Source organism: Botryllus schlosseri, chromosome 2 (assembly GCF_051294905.1).
Source record: "Botryllus schlosseri isolate E-star chromosome 2, Bs_hap1, whole genome shotgun sequence".
Classification (NCBI taxonomy): domain Eukaryota; kingdom Metazoa; phylum Chordata; class Ascidiacea; order Stolidobranchia; family Styelidae; genus Botryllus; species Botryllus schlosseri.
In genome coordinates, this window is record NC_137237.1 from 33,544,842 (window position 1) to 33,562,857 (window position 18,016).

At 37.2% G+C, this 18,016-nt stretch overlaps 1 protein-coding gene across 2 annotated transcripts in view; it reads right to left on the minus strand.

Moving 5' to 3' along the window:
* Positions 1–18,016, minus strand: part of LOC145434472 (sarcoplasmic/endoplasmic reticulum calcium ATPase 1-like) — a 402,254-nt gene that overhangs the window by 349,826 nt on the left and 34,412 nt on the right. The gene's annotated exons all lie outside the window — the stretch shown is intronic.

Below are 18,016 nucleotides of genomic sequence, written 5' to 3' on the forward strand. Positions count from 1 at the left end.
TGCATATATTCGTGACCAACGCAAAAATGATGACGCTATTACTATAGCTGCAATTTTGGGACTTATGCCATGATACTGTGAAAGAGTAAATAGATCGTTTGGTTTTGTAAGTGACAAACATCATTTGTAAAGTTGATGCAGACATAACAAACGCTGATTCCCACTTGACAAAATCAAAATATTTGTAGTAAGAAGGGGAGATGTGAGTAGTAGGATGAGCTGGGTTTGGCGCAGACCAATCAGAGAGCGCCACGTCATCCTAATTGCCACGCCCATTTTCATGCCCTAAGGGTACATTCATCTGCTACGTCATCTGTGCCACATCATCAAGCGCCACGCCTATAGTGCCACATCATCCATCCATTGCCATATCATCGCTGCATTGATTGCCGCATCTTGATACTTTTCTCAGATATTGTATTATGTGTATTTAGGACTAATATCATCCGTCCATATTTTCAACTTGATTTTATGTGTACAAGTTACGGTTTCTGCAGTTTCCACATTTTACGACTTATGATTGCCGCGTCAAAACTTACCTTGGCTAGAATCGACAGATTTTCTATTATGTGTATTTAGGACTATGTAATTAAATTCCTATTCAGATTATACATAAATGCGAAAACTATGATGTCTATGCAAGGTTATATTCTCCGGATAATATTATTAATATCAAAGTTCTACACATCATCACTAATTACTTAATATAAAATGCGATTTTGAGCGCTGCGACTTGATAATATGAATCCCTACGCTTCTGATGCATGATTTTTTGTGATAATGACCTAGGTAATATTCATAGTCTGCTACGATTGTTTGGATATACATTATAGCAATACCCCACTAAACTATAGGCGGTTTTATTACTCTATTGGTCAGAGATAACTCATCCGTCCATATTTTTAAACTTGATTTTATGTATATAAGTTACGGTCTCTGCAGCCTCCACATTTTACGACTTATTTTCATTAGACGCAGGCAAGCGATTCTCTAGGTCGGAGCTACGGAAACAAATCACTCGCATGTGAGCGTTCCGAATAGTCTTATAGAAATTTCTAAAGTCGTAACAGCTTAGTAGCATATGCGCGAATCCCAAGGCGAAAATAATCGAATGAACTATAGCCGCAGGCGTGCGATTCGCAGGACTTTAATTATACAAACAGTTTCGATGCCTGTACGCGAACCCCAGCGTTATAACGATGAGGTCTAATTAGCACGTTCTGAAGCCGTAAATTTAGTCAACATCATTGAGATAGCCATGATTTAAAGATGGTGATCGAGTGTGACAATAGCACTCGTCAAGGTTAGACAAACATAACTACTCTCTACTTCACAAAATATAAAGTTATAAAAGTAAGCAGATTTCTATGAAAACCCGTCAAATAGAAGTAAAATTAGCCTAGAACCATAACTACTTACTGAAAAATCGTTACGTAGAAGTGGGGTTAGTCTACGAACATAACCACTTACTTTCTTTGAAATCTCTACTTGTACTTGTATTCGAGCGGAATTGCGACCGATGCATTAATGACTTTAATACTCTGTATTTTAAATTATCATCGCAAAGTGCACGAATTTCCATGTTGATCAAATACCACAAACTTTGCTTGCTTTCAGAGTTAGTAACTAAGCGCATAACAGAATTTACCCAAAAAATCGGTACTCCGAAAATTTTGTAAAGTAGAGCTTTTTGGTGTTGGACTCAAGTTCCAATGAACAAGTGTTCACGTAGCTTCGAGGTCTGAATGAGTCTTTTAAAGTAGATAAAAACGACAAAAACTAACCGAAAAAATTTACGAAGTTTGGATGCGCCATATTTAGATTTTTAAAAATTATTCATACCCATGATTCGAAATATTGTTAACTAACTTATGTTTTCGACATAAGATAAGCGTGAAGTGTACAAATTTCGATGTTGCGCAAATACCAAAAACTTTGCTTGCTTTCAGAGCCGGCAACTAAATGCAAGACAGACTTTACGCAAAAAGTTGATATTCTGAAAATTTTATCAAGTTAATAGTTTAAAAAATTATACTTGAGCACTACGAAATGTACAAGTACTTTACCTTTACACGACGTTTTTTGTAAAATGAATACTAATTTTATTTAAAAAACTATGGGAATGAGGTATTAGAAAATACCAATTCGAGAGGTTCTCTACTAGATAGTGCCTAGCTTTCTCCATCGCCAATACCTGATGCTGTCGGATAAGTTTATGAAACTGACACCTCTCATCCAGAGCAATGAAAAAAGTACATTCCAACCTTTTATTATCACTAAATTTCTTCTAAAGTACAGGAAGTGCAGATCTCAAACAAGTGAAAAAGTACGTATTAAAGGTATAGTTTGCCAGATAACTGAAAATAATAAATAAAATTAAAAAATTAAAAAGCGCAAAATATTACATTTTATCCCGGAACGCAACAAGAAATATCGTATGAGTTTTGTAAAGTAGATAGAAAACTATGCCTGATAACTGAAAATAATAAAAATAAAATTAAAAAGTGCGAAAATCACATTTTATCCCGGAACGCAACACGAAAATTCGTATTACTTTTTTAAAGTAGAAAGAAAACTACACTATTCCGATGCACTAAAGACTTTTACACTCCGGATTTTGTATAGTACATAATAATTTTACATTGCGGGGTATTCAGTAAACTTTAATCCAGTGATCCTCCGTCTATTTTCAATCACGCTCCTTTTATTAGTCTAGGTTTCGAACCACACATCCAGTACGTTTTTATGGGGATTAATATTTTTAGACTCAAATACTTTTCCAATGTACTAAAGTCTTACAGTACGGATTTTGTAGAGTAGTTAGAAAACTACCTTTTGAGTCGATAGCGAAGTACTTGTTCATTTTGGAGTACTCAAGTATTGGTTTGGCCTTGGTAGCAATATACTCAATCAAGTGATTATCTATTTACAGCGCATCTACTTCTATTTCAGAGTTTTCGGTTTTCAGACAAACTATACCTTCAATACTTACTGATTTACTCGTTCGGAAATCATCACTTCTTGCACTTTACTAAAAATTTACTGATACTAAAATGTTAAAATGTACCTTTTCAATGCCCTCGATGAGCAGCGCCAGTTTCCACTATATTCTATCATGCATTTTCGCGCTGCAGAATGACTTATCGCAACGAAAAATAGCAAAAATACATCGAGAATCTGCAAACTCTCACTGCGAAATATTTGAGTTTTACGAATTATCCTTCAAAGTGAGCTTACATATTGGATATTATCAAAATCCTCTCCATATCGAAATAATTGTACATTTGGAGTACTCAAGTATAGGTTTCGCCTGCTTGCGCTATACTTAATCAAGTGATTATCTATTTAGACTTCATCTACTTCTATTTCAATTTCAGAGTTTTCAGTTATCAGACAAATAATAACTTCAATACTTACTTTTTCACTCGCTCGGAAATCAGCACTTCATGTACTTCAGAAGAAATTTACTGGTAATAGAATATTGAAATGTACTATTCCATTGGCCTTGATGAGCGGGCCCCGTTTCATCTATATTCTACAATGCATTTTCACACTTCAGAATGACTTATCGCAATGAAAAATAGCACAAATACATCGAGAATTTGCGAACCATCACTATACGATAATTGAGTTTTACAAATTACCCTTCAAGGTGAACCTACATGTTGCGTATTATCCAAAACCTCGTAGAATTTTGCTCCGAGCGACAAATCCTTTGAATTAAGGTGGAAGTACCTATTTCCGACTAAGTAAAACGTCAGAGTTCTAGGTCTATTTCTGCTTAATTCTGAAACTATAACGGATTTGAAGCAGTACAATATCATAAACACTTGAGAGTATTTGTTGCATGTAGGCAAAAAACGTACTTGAGTACTCGGAAGAAGTCAATACTTACTTGTTTACCCGCTCGGACATCGTCACTTCTTGTACTTTAATAGAAATTTACTACTGATAAATGAGTAATCGACTTTACTCGATATTCGCGTACTATGAAACTGAAGAATGAATAGACGCGTTTTCAAACTATAGAATGATATAGTCTCTACAAAATGTTTTTGATAACAAGATAACTTTTTACATGAATGGCTACGTATTCTAATATTCAAATAACCCAACACAGAGCTCGTACTTACAGGAATATCGTAGTTCTTGTAATAAAGTTGCATGTGCACAATATATGTTTAAGGTGAGTCCTACATATTCATGATTTCGTCCGAGTTTGTATTTTAGAAAATATTATACAACAATTTACTTTACTAACAAGAAGTGTCGAGTTATCGAATGATTTTCCCTTCCGTCAAAACAAATAGAATGTGAAACTATATTTCTAACGTTTCTAACCCTTTGCACACCAGTGGTAAATCACAAAAGCAACAAGTTTCGAGAATCGAGTTATTGAATAACGTGAAAGCGTTTTTTCAGTGTCAAGTCGTTATGTTGATTAAAGCGTATATTTTAATACCCCGAAGTGAGACTTCGAAACTATCGTCAGTTCTCCAAGAGCAAATATCGTGTTCTACAAGTGTTAAGTTGTTGCATTATGTAGCTGGTAATTGGTGCACGTAAGCCAAGGATCGAACCAACTTGTGTTAACTTGCGTTATTATGTACCTAGTAATTGGTGCGAGTAATCCCGCAACTGCTGCTGTTCAATGGCTTTACCGCGTTCTTACCAAGTACCTTAATGAGGATAGACAGCCCCAAGCTGATAATGTAAGTATGTATGTATGAATGATGGGTCTTATGGTGCTTGATGATAGAAGCTGGTCTTCTATTCTATATTCCGAAATAATCAAGCTGGTGGTTTTACCAGCACCGAGCCACATAGAAACTTTAGTAGAATCACTTATTATAACTCCTCACGTTCACTCAAGTAAATCTAATTTGATACTCGAGTACTGAACCTTAATTTTCCAGCAGTGTGATAAACGCCGTCAGATGGTACTCAACATCGCGCAATTCCGCTCGAATACAAGTAAAAGTACAGATTTCAAAGTAAGTAAGTGAGTAACTGCTGGTTATGTTTGTAGACTATATCTCCACTTCTATCGTTCAGAGATGGCAAGTGGCATTATCAGACATGAAAATGATATTATCACCTAATACCAGAAGTTAACACACGTCAATGTGGTTCGGAATTCACGAAAATTGGTTACTAAGAGAAGTATATTCTTGTATACACAATAGCGGAGAGAATCTTTAAAATGTAGTAAGCAGGCCGATGGGTATTCGTTGAGTTGTACAAGCATAAAAAGCATTCCCGCGCGCGTCTTAGGATTAGGTGGTAGGGTTAGAAAGAGTTAGGTCTATGAGCGCGCGGGAATGTTTTTTATGCTTGTAAAACTCAACGAATACCCATCGGCCTGCTTACTACATTTTAAAGATTCTCTCCGCTATTGTGTATACAAGAATATACTTCTCTTAGTAACCAATTTTTCGTGAATTCCGAACCACATTGACGTGTGTTAACTTCTGGTATTAGGTGATAATATCATTTTCATGTCTGATAATGCCACTTGTCAAGGTAATACAAACGTAAGCTCAAGCTACTTTAATGTTAATTCATTCAATTAGCTTGTGTTTATCTTGAAATTACTTGGATTATGCTGAGTTTCGCTATTAAAAAACACTGCAACATGACTGAGTTAATCAAACACAGCGCAAATAATTACAAATCGCCTGCAGTAGGTATTATTTTATGATATACGAAGGAGGATGACACGAATATCTTATAATACTCTAGTAATTCATTTATTTATCTTGTGTTAATTATGAAATCACTTGGCTCACGCTGTAAAATTACACTGCAACGTGAAAAGTTATTATATTTAATCTCATAAGTTAGAGCTAAATTTGAACTCGTTGGAAAAATAAGATTCAGTAGGCCTACTTGATTATCAAATTAGATTTACTTGAGTAAACGTGAGGAGTTATAAGTTATTCTACTGAAGTTTCTACGAGGTGAGGTCCTGTCAAAAACCACCAACTTGATTATTTCGGAATAGAATAGACGATCAACTTCATTCGTCAAGCGGCATAAGACCCCTCATACATACATACACAGTACACACTTACATTAGCTGATTGGGGCTGTCTATCCTTACGAGGATGCTTGGTAAAAACGAGGAAAAGGCCTTGAACAGCAGTTGCGGACTTACTTGCACCAATTACTAGCTATATAATACAACAAGTTACCACTCGTTGATGTAACTGTCCTCATTTGTATGCATAGCCTACGAGAAATTGCTTACTGAGGGAGGTACTTTTTTGAAGATTGCAACAACATAGCCATATATGTATTCATCCCGTATACACAATATTTTTATAACACGATATTTGAAGGTGGAGATGAACTAACGAAATTTGGTGTCGTGGTACATAATTTTAAACTGTCGTAACTTCGTATCGCTATGATGTCATATAACACTGTTCCAAGTCCCAGGACTATCACTGAAGAGCTCGTCGAATGAATATCGTTAGTCAAGATGATCAAACAGAACGAATAGAAGCTCACCGTAACATATACTGCTATTTGACAGACTTCAAATATAGCGAAAAGTAATTATGTAAGTCATAACACATAGTCAAGTGTACAAGTACATATAGAATTAATAATAAATGAGATTTACTTGCTACACTCAAGTACAGGTTAAAGAAAAGATTTCCGAATGGGTGAATGAGCTAGTTTTTTATTCCAAATTTTGTCTCAAACTGAAACTGTCAAGAACTGATAAAGTACTCTAAAACCTAGTCACTTTTTACGTGGAGTGAGTCGATAGCGAAGTACTTGCACATTTTGGAGTACTCAAGTATAGGTTTGGCCTGCTTGCGCTATACTTAATCAAGTGATTACCTATTTACACTGCATCTACTTCTATTTCAGAGTTGTCGGTTTTTCGAGCAAACTGTACCTTCAATACTTACTTTTAACTCACTCGGAAATCACCACTTCTTGTCCTTTACTAGGAATTTACTGCTACTAAAATGTTGAAATGTACTTCTTTTCAGTGGCCTTGGTGAGCGGTGTCAGTTTCATCTATATCCTACGATGCATTATCGCGCCGCAGAATGACTTACTGCAATAAAAATATCAAAAATACATCGAGAATTTGCGAACTCTCACTGCGCAATATTTGAGTTTTACGAAGTACCCTTCAAAGTGAGCCTATATGTTCGATATTATTCAAAACCTCATAAAATTACGCGTCGAGCGAGGAAACCTTTAAAATAAGATAGAAGTAGTCATTTCCGAGTAAGTAAAACGTTAGTACTCCAGATATATTTCTGCTTAATACTATAACTATCATGAAGTTGAAGCACTTCGATATCATAAGGACTTGAGAGTATTTGGTGCATGTAGGCAAAAAACCTACTTGGTATACTCTGAAAAAGTACGAGTACTTCTTTACTTAACAACTCCAAAGGTTAGCACAGTTTGTGGTATTACGATTACCTGCTAATAAAATGTTGAAATGTAATGTACTTTTATTCAGGGGTCTTGATGAATTGTACCAGTTTCATCTATTTCCTACAATGCATTTCGCTGTCCTGAATGACTTATCATCACCGTGAAAAAATAGCAAAAATATACCGAAAATTTGGGAAGTCCTACTATGCGATATTTGAGTTTTTCAATTTACATTTCGAAATTAGCCCAGTTGGATATCAACGAAAACCACGTAAAATTTCTTTTCAAGCGTTATGGCTTCAACTCGAGCAAATACGTATTCCGAATTTTATGAGTGAAATAACCCTTCTTATGTTAAATCTACATAGGGCAGAATGAATCGAAAAAAAAATGCGGAAGCCTAGGCATCGAGATATAGCTCGGCGTCACACCGCGGTCCAATAACGAGAGTGGAATAATATAGAAATCATACCGAACCATTGTAAAAGTGACGTTTCTTAGTTTATGCATATAAAATTTCACATTGTAAAAGTTAGTATTCAAGGTCCATTTTTGTTCAATACTGAAACTGTCTTGAATTTGAAACAGGCCTATATCATAAACACTTGAGTAGTTGGTGCATGTAGGCAAAAAAACACTTGAGTACTTTGAAGAAATACATGTACTTCTCTGCTCAACATCTCTGAACGATAGAAGTGGAGATATAGTCTACAAACATAACCAGCAGTTACTCACTTACTTACTTTGAAATCTGTACTTTTACTTGTATTCGAGCGGAATTGCGCGATGTTGAGTACCATATGACGGCGTTTATCACACTGCTGGAAAATTAAGGTTCAATACTCGAGTATCAAATTAGATTTACTTGAGTGAACGTGAGGAGTTATAATAAGTGATTCTACTAAAGTTTCTATGTGGCTCGGTGCTGGTAAAACCACCAGCTTGATTATTTCGGAATATAGAATAGAAGACCAGCTTCTATCATCAAGCACCATAAGACTCATCATTCATACATACATACTTACATTATCTGCTTGGGGCTGTCTATCCTTATTAAGGTACTTGGTAAGAACGCGGTAAAGCCATTGAACAGCAGCAGTTGCGGGATTACTCGCACCAATTACTAGGTACATAATAACGCAAGTTAACACAAGTTGGTTCGATCCTTGGCTTACGTGCACCAATTACCAGCTACATAATACAACAACTTAACACTTGTAGAACACGATATTTGCTCTTGGAGAACTGACGATAGTTTCGAAGTCTCACTTCGGGGTATTAAAATATACGCTTTAATCAACATAACGACTTGACACTGAAAAAACGCTTTCACGTTATTCAATAACTCGATTCTCGAAACTTGTTGCTTTTGTGATTTACCACTGGTGTGCAAAGGGTTAGAAACGTTTGAAATATAGTTTCACATTCTATTTGTTTTGACGGAAGGGAAAATCATTCGATAACTCGACACTTCTTGTTAGTAAAGTAAATTGTTGTATAATATTTTCTAAAATACAAACTCGGACGAAATCATGAATATGTAGGACTCACCTTAAACATATATTGCTGTGCACATGCAACTTTATTACAAGAACTACGATATTCCTGTAAGTACGAGCTCTGTGTTGGGTTATTTGAATATTAGAATACGTGGCCATTCATGTAAAAAGTTATCTTGATATCAAAAACATTTTGTAGAGACTATATCATTCTATAGTTTGAAAACGCGTCTATTCATTCTTCAGTTTCATAGTACGCGAATATCGAGTAAAGTCGATTACTCATTTATCAGTAGTAAATTTCTATTAAAGTACAAGAAGTGACGATGTCCGAGCGGGTAAACAAGTAAGTATTGACTTCTTCCGAGTACTCAAGTACGTTTTTTGCCTACATGCAACAAATACTCTCAAGTGTTTATCATATTGTACTGCTTCAAATCCGTTATAGTTTCAGAATTAAGCAGAAATAGACCTAGAACTCTGACGTTTTACTTAGTCGGAAATAGGTACTTCCACCTTAATTCAAAGGATTTGTCGCTCGGAGCAAAATTCTACGAGGTTTTGGATAATACGCAACATGTAGGTTCACTTTGAAGGGTAATTTGTAAAACTCAATTATCGTATAGTGATGGTTCGCAAATTCTCGATGTATTTGTGCTATTTTTCATTGCGATAAGTCATTCTGAAGTGTGAAAATGCATTGTAGAATATAGATGAAACGGGGCCCGCTCATCAAGGCCAATGGAATAGTACATTTCAATATTCTATTACCAGTAAATTTCTTCTGAAGTACATGAAGTGCTGATTTCCGAGCGAGTGAAAAAGTAAGTATTGAAGGTATTATTTGTCTGATAACTGAAAACTCTGAAATTGAAATAGAAGTAGATGAAGTCTAAATAGATAATCACTTGATTAAGTATAGCGCAAGCAGGCGAAACCTATACTTGAGTACTCCAAACGTACAATTATTTCGATATGGAGAGGATTTTGATAATATCCAATATGTAAGCTCACTTTGAAGGATAATTCGTAAAACTCAAATATTTCGCAGTGAGAGTTTGCAGATTCTCGATGTATTTTTGCTATTTTTCGTTGCGATAAGTCATTCTGCAGCGCGAAAATGCATGATAGAATATAGTGGAAACTGGCGCTGCTCATCGAGGGCATTGAAAAGGTACATTTTAACATTTTAGTATCAGTAAATTTTTAGTAAAGTGCAAGAAGTGATGATTTCCGAACGAGTAAATCAGTAAGTATTGAAGGTATAGTTTGTCTGAAAACCGAAAACTCTGAAATAGAAGTAGATGCGCTGTAAATAGATAATCACTTGATTGAGTATATTGCTACCAAGGCCAAACCAATACTTGAGTACTCCAAAATGAACAAGTACTTCGCTATCGACTCAAAAGGTAGTTTTCTAACTACTCTACAAAATCCGTACTGTAAGACTTTAGTACATTGGAAAAGTATTTGAGTCTAAAAATATTAATCCCCATAAAAACGTACTGGATGTGTGGTTCGAAACCTAGACTAATAAAAGGAGCGTGATTGAAAATAGACGGAAGATCACTGGATTAAAGTTTACTGAATACCCCGCAATGTAAAATTATTATGTACTATACAAAATCCGGAGTGTAAAAGTCTTTAGTGCATCGGAATAGTGTAGTTTTCTTTCTACTTTAAAAAAGTAATACGAATTTTCGTGTTGCGTTCCGGGATAAAATGTGATTTTCGCACTTTTTAATTTTATTTTTATTATTTTCAGTTATCAGGCATAGTTTTCTATCTACTTTACAAAACTCATACGATTTTTCTTGTTGCGTTCCGGGATAAAATGTAATATTTTGCGCTTTTTAATTTTTTAATTTTATTTATTATTTTCAGTTATCTGGCAAACTATACCTTTAATACGTACTTTTTCACTTGTTTGAGATCTGCACTTCCTGTACTTTAGTAGAAATTTAGTGATAATAAAAGGTTGGAATGTACTTTTTTCATTGCTCTGGATGAGAGGTGTCAGTTTCATAAACTTATCCGACAGCATCAGGTATTGGCGATGGAGAAAGCTAGGCACTATCTAGTAGAGAACCTCTCGAATTGGTATTTTCTAATACCTCATTCCCATAGTTTTTTAAATAAAATTAGTATTCATTTTACAAAAAACGTCGTGTAAAGGTAAAGTACTTGTACATTTCGTAGTGCTCAAGTATAATTTTTTAAACTATTAACTTGATAAAATTTTCAGAATATCAACTTTTTGCGTAAAGTCTGTCTTGCATTTAGTTGCCGGCTCTGAAAGCAAGCAAAGTTTTTGGTATTTGCGCAACATCGAAATTTGTACACTTCACGCTTATCTTATGTCGAAAAAATAAGTTAGTTAACAATATTTCGAATCATGGGTATGAATAATTTTTAAAAACCTAAATATGGCGCATCCAAACTTCGTAAATTTTTTTCGGTTAGTTTTTGTCGTTTTTATCTACTTTAAAAGACTCATTCAGACCTCGAAGCTACGTGAACACTTGTTCATTGGAACTTGAGTCCAACACCAAAAAGCTCTACTTTACAAAATTTTCGGAGTACCGATTTTTTGGGTAAATTCTGTTATGCGCTTAGTTACTAACTCTGAAAGCAAGCAAAGTTTGTGGTATTTGATCAACATGGAAATTCGTGCACTTTGCGATGATAATTTAAAATACAGAGTATTAAAGTCATTAATGCATCGGTCGCAATTCCGCTCGAATACAAGTACAAGTAGAGATTTCAAAGAAAGTAAGTGGTTATGTTCGTAGACTAACCCCACTTCTACGTAACGATTTTTCAGTAAGTAGTTATGGTTCTAGGCTAATTTTACTTCTATTTGACGGGTTTTCATAGAAATCTGCTTACTTTTATAACTTTATATTTTGTGAAGTAGAGAGTAGTTATGTTTGTCTAACCTTGACGAGTGCTATTGTCACACTCGATCACCATCTTTAAATCATGGCTATCTCAATGATGTTGACTAAATTTACGGCTTCAGAACGTGCTAATTAGACCTCATCGTTATAACGCTGGGGTTCGCGTACAGGCATCGAAACTGTTTGTATAATTAAAGTCCTGCGAATCGCACGCCTGCGGCTATAGTTCATTCGATTATTTTCGCCTTGGGATTCGCGCATATGCTACTAAGCTGTTACAACTTTAGAAATTTCTATAAGACTATTCGGAACGCGCACATGCGAGTGATTTGTTTCCGTAGCTCCGACCTAGAGAATCGCTTGCCCTCGTCTAATGAAAATAAGTCGTAAAATGTGGAGGCTGCAGAGACAGTAACTTGTATACATAAATCAAGTTTAAAAATATGGACGGATGAGTTATCTCTGACCAATAGAGTAATATAACCGCCTATAGTTTAGTGGGCGCCTATAGTTTAGTAGTTTTGACGCGGCAGTCATAAGTCGTAAAATGTGGAAACTGCAGAAACCGTAACTTGTACACATAAAATCAAGTTTAAAATATGGACGGATGATGTTAGTCCTAAATACACATAATACAATATCTGAGAAAAGTATCAGGATGCGGCAATCAATGCAGCGATGATATAGCAATGGATGGATGATGTGGCACTATAGGCGTGGCGCTTGATGATGTGGCACAGATGACGTAGCAGATGAATGTACCCTTAGGGCGTGGCAATTAGGATGACGTGGCGCTCTCTGATTGGTCTGCGCCAAACCCAGCTCATCCTACTACTGATGTGGGAGTGTTGATATATAACTGTGACGTCATAACTATAGCCTTCACGCTAACTAGAGCAAACTAGAATCTAGTACAGTGGATCTCAAACTTTTCGTATTTACGCCGGCAGCCATAATAGGTGATTTTAATCCGGCGTTTAAAAGCGTGACAATCAACAAAAAGTACCATCGGCTTAATATATTTTTGTTGCGAATGATTAGTATGTATAGGCAATGTAAAACCGAGCCTTGTGAGTTGCAATTAGATGCTACGTTTTATCAATCTGTAACGTTGCAGATCGGTGGAAAACCACATCCTTCAGTTACGCAGTCACGGACGCGTCTGTAATACGATACGTTATTGTTCCACACGGCGGTAGCTCCACGATACATCATTTTGACAACTAGCTTCAGAATTAAAGAGCAGCCGGAAATGAGGATAACTGAAATCCTCTTGCTTCTTATTACAAATCTACATACTGCTGTACGATCGTCTTGAAGCTGTCGCGCTGTGGCCTGCTATGGAAACCGCTGTATAGCATGGCGAAAAAATTGTATAGCATGGCGAAAAAATTGACGCGAGCAGACGCAACCTACAATGGATGTGGTAGCGGTGTTAGTTATGTGTAAATATACAGTGTTGTAAAATTTATGTTTAGGAGTAACGAAAATCCTTCGATCTCGGTTCATATCCTAATCGCGCAAAGAGGTTATGTATAGTATCTGATACATCATATATTTATCGCTCATCGTCTTACTAACTAAAGACCTCGTAATAGTGGAGGCCTCATAAGGTCTCATTTTCTGAAAAGAGCAATGAGGTGAAAAAAGGGGAATAGAACGACTGCGGTCGAATCCTTATGCTGTTAAAATTATGCATCTCTCACGGGGAGTGGATGGCAACACAGCCCAGCCCTGACCCTCAGCATATGCCAATTTCCAGATTTTGATGAAGCATCAAATTCTACTTCTACTTGAAGTAGCTTTGGGCGACATCGAACAGCACTACTTCTACTCGTACTTGAGTAAAATTCTGCCTCGCTACTTCGACTTCTACTTGAGTAGCTTTCCTGACTCCTTTGACCACATTTGTTTTCATCCCACTGATTTCCTGTCATATCAAATGCACGTTATTTACAACATTCATGTTCTGGAGAAGCAGAAATCTTTTGCGTGGGCCGCTAGGTGTTTAGCTCATTGATGCTTCGCTTGGTATGCATTCTGTTCGGTTCACTCCGGATAGCCTCGTCGATCGATGTGAATCGTGAATTATCACCGGGTCATTGTGAAAACCCCTACTAATCAGCGGATGCCTATATATGTGTCCCGATTACGCTAACAAAGAAAGTCACGAAATTATCAATTAACTTGACGAATACATTTTTCATCAACACATATAGTTTTATGACGAATCGGAATATAAGTACACGGAAGTTACAGCACGACGGAATTCGGCATGCACGAATAACTCAATATGGCACGGCATACGGGCAAGAGAATGAAAAGCCCCACATAACCTTCGTGAAACTAAGGCTGCAATTAGGTTTGAATAATATCATTCCATCTTCAATCGATAGTTCTGCACTGAATAATCATTTCAAATGCATTCGATTCCGATAACGCCATGCTTGGTATTCTGATATCACCAATACTACGAACGACTTTTGCCTGGTGATCTGACGCATTAACACAAAGGAATAGTACTAATAGAATTTAAGGCTTGTATGTACTGTACGAAGTGTTCCGGATAGCCAAGTCAATGACTATTCATGCTATAGCTATAGCTGCAGTTATCTATACACTGCTCTAGAGACCCAAACCAGATTATACAACACCAAACACTAATAATAAAACCTGGCAAAATTCAAATTTCATGTTTATAGTCTAGGCCAGGACCAACAATACGTTCACGTCCATGGGGAAACTACGAGGGTGAAATGTAGGGATGGTGTGAACGCGAGGTTCACGTTCGCGTTCTGTGTGTGAACCTCGGAAATTTAGAGGTTCACGTTCACAACAGAACCTTGGTAGGTTCTGCACCGTGAACCTTTCGCGTATATTACAATTTTCACTTCATTATGACATTTTTCGTTCAAATTTATTGCATTTCAACTGCGAGCCACTCAATGCATGGCGCTGGCAGTATAAAAATCAACAGTAAACGACCAAACGACCATGCACCTTGACAATCTCAAAAGTTTTACTTGCTTTGTTACAATTGTTTGCTCGAAATATCCAGCTTTATTACCCTTTGTGAACATTTAGTGACTCTCTGCTGTGAGCTTGACCCGCAATCACACAACATCACGAGCGAAATGCGTAGTCAGCAATGATGCTTACTCCACCAATCAATGAGATTAATATCGTTTTCTGATGTAAAAAATCTAGCAGGAGTTCAGGGTCAATCTTGACTGCATAGGTTCACTGTATCATTAAATCCAAATCCGTACGGTTGAGGTGTTGGCTACTGCTGTATAACTTGTTAATGGAGTAAAATCGGTAGCAAGTATAGAAACCTGTTTTACACTCTGCTCGATATCAATGTAGCAATACTCAGACGCCGAATACATTGTCCGGTCTGGGCTAGACCGTTGAGGCGTAAGCTCTTATTCCCTGGTAATTCGTCGTCGAAATTGTTGGCTAGACGACGGAAAATATTGATTTTATGGGATTATTATATCACTTGATTGCATCAGTTGATACATTTAGCGACGTTTAAAACGCCAATATGTACCTCAGCATTGTGGCATTATGTTGTCCGAGTCGTCACTAGGTATTGTGTACAGCTGGAAGCTATCACTTCACTGAAAGATAGGATTGGAATTAGCAATATGACGTCACGTGACGTCATGAGGTTCACGTTCGTGTTCACACAGAACCTTTCAAAAAGGTTCGCGTTCACACGAACCTGAACCTTTCAGAGGTTCGCACCATCCCTAGTGAAATGCTGTTCAAAATGTATCTCATTTTGTTTTCAAATATGACCAGCAGAAGACATACAGAATGACACAAACGAAGTAGAAAGGTAGTGGAAAACACGCGGAAACGGCGACATTAATCGTATTGATCATGAGTCGTACTATAGCTGTGCTTATTGGGATGCTTATGACAGACCCGCAACTCGTAAGACAAACCGCCCTTAACCGAATAGAAAAAGGTTGATCTATCATTACCGCCACTATGCGATGAGTTAGACAGACGAATGCAACATATCTCGTGCACTCAGCAAAGCTAGTTGCACCGATCACTAATGCTAAGGAATGTATATATTCCGATAAACCCAACGACACTAAGACGATCCCCATCATACTGCAGACTGTGAGCACGATCAACACAAGGCGTGGCCTATCATATCGATCAAGAATGTATCCTAAAAGGGCTGAACCAATAGAGGATATGCATACGTTGCACATGAAGACTGTTCCAGCAAATACATCATTTGTGCCCGTGAACGTTGATGTGATGATGGAAGATAGGAGTATTTCTGTCAAAGGCAAGATTGTATATACGAACGAGCTTGCCGCAAGTAGCAAGATATACGGTCGATTGTACCATACGTGTAAAAATCGTTTCAAGTCCTGCGGAAGATTCGGTGGTAGCTCTTCATTGGTGGTTTCTTTGAAATGTGACTGCCCGTCTTCCTGTGCTTTCGGGGGCGCTTCAGAAACTATAAACCATGAAGTCAGACAGCACAGAAACGATATTGACAATAGAGTGCCGAAGACAATCATGTAAGTTTTCGAATACTCTTCAGTTAGGTGACGTTTCACAAAGCTGTCCGTCGCGTTTAATGGACGTTCCGTCGCTAGGTTTGTAATACGTCCAATGGATCTTGTAGCAACAGCGTTCGACAGTATTGAAGTTATCCGTCTTGCGACAAGGGGTAGAGCGACAGCCCTTCCTCTTTCATACTTCGGAAACCAGTTCATAGCCACCAATTGCAACAGCACTACTGTCAACGCAGACGATACTCCGGTCAACACCTGACCAAACATCACAAATCCAATATTATTTTGCGATGAAACACCAAATGCGATGAATGCATTGGCAAAAACCATAACGCCAGACGACAATAAAGTCATGTTTCGAAATTTTGCTCTGTCGCTGAAGAAACATACAACGATACCCGACACCACTCTTGCCATATGATTAATGGACGTCAGTACGTCCACTACGGCTGGTCTGGCGGCGAAGAACACAGCTGTGATATCGTTTATGAATCCGAAGAACGACAAGTTGAAAATATCCAGCATCAAAATAAAACTTACGAGCAATAGCAATACCCATCGCTTCAGACAAATCTTGTAAATTGTGCCGTGGAGTTCAAATGTTTCCTGTTCCGTCGGCGGCTTATCGCCGCTTTCAATCTTTTCGTAAGCTGATCTCATTCTCAAGAATATACACACTTCATCACTTGCACCGCTCGGTATGGATTGAGATGCGCAATGCGCATAAATCGATCAATCGCTTCCTGTTAAGGATAGTTGGTTCACGCACTCGTTCGTCCACAAATGAAAATTACGAAGTATGTCGGGCACCCGAAACACGGTGGCTCCTATTTTATATATGTATGTAGGAAATGTGAGAAAAACGTGACATTTACGTAACATCTGTACACGATATTGTAACATACAGGACGAAATCATTGAGATCAGTGGTTCTTCATATTTAATAATCTGCGGAACACTTACGGTAATATGCAAGCCCTCGCGAAGCCCCAAATTTTCGCTGAGTCATGAAAACAGAAATCTACCACAATACACATCTAACTACAGATCTAATACATTGCTATAGATTGCTGTGCATCAACAGCGTGGTAAAACAAAAACATTAAAACACGATTTCCACGCAAAACCAAAACATTATAATGAATATTCATTGAAAATCGGCTGTTCCCTTCCAGACACGAGATACCAGTTCAGAAATGCGAGGTTTCACATTGTTAAGTGTCATGGTCACCGTGTTGATCGCTCAAACGAAAGCGTGATACCAATTGCTTCATTGCAAATGATCTTGTTAATATTGGTAATTTTGTTTCCCAATATCGAACCTCAACCTTCCCGCGTATGCCACAACAGTCATGATTCGACTGCGCGGGCCTAAATATCTGCAAACAAAGATGGCCAAGAAGGGCGTATCTTCACTAGGGCGATTTTTTTAACCTAAAAAACGGAAGATTTTGACACAAAAAACTTGATTTTAACCAAATTCTGACCTCACATATGCAGATTAGGTGTTTCCGCACATAATGTTAAAATTGTACTACTTAGCTTCATTTCAGGTTGAAATTGTCTGTTCTTACGAAGTAATTTGGTCGGATATACATTGATCATAACACCATGTTAACCTATTTGTTTCATTTGACCGTTTATGATTCACAATGAGCAGACA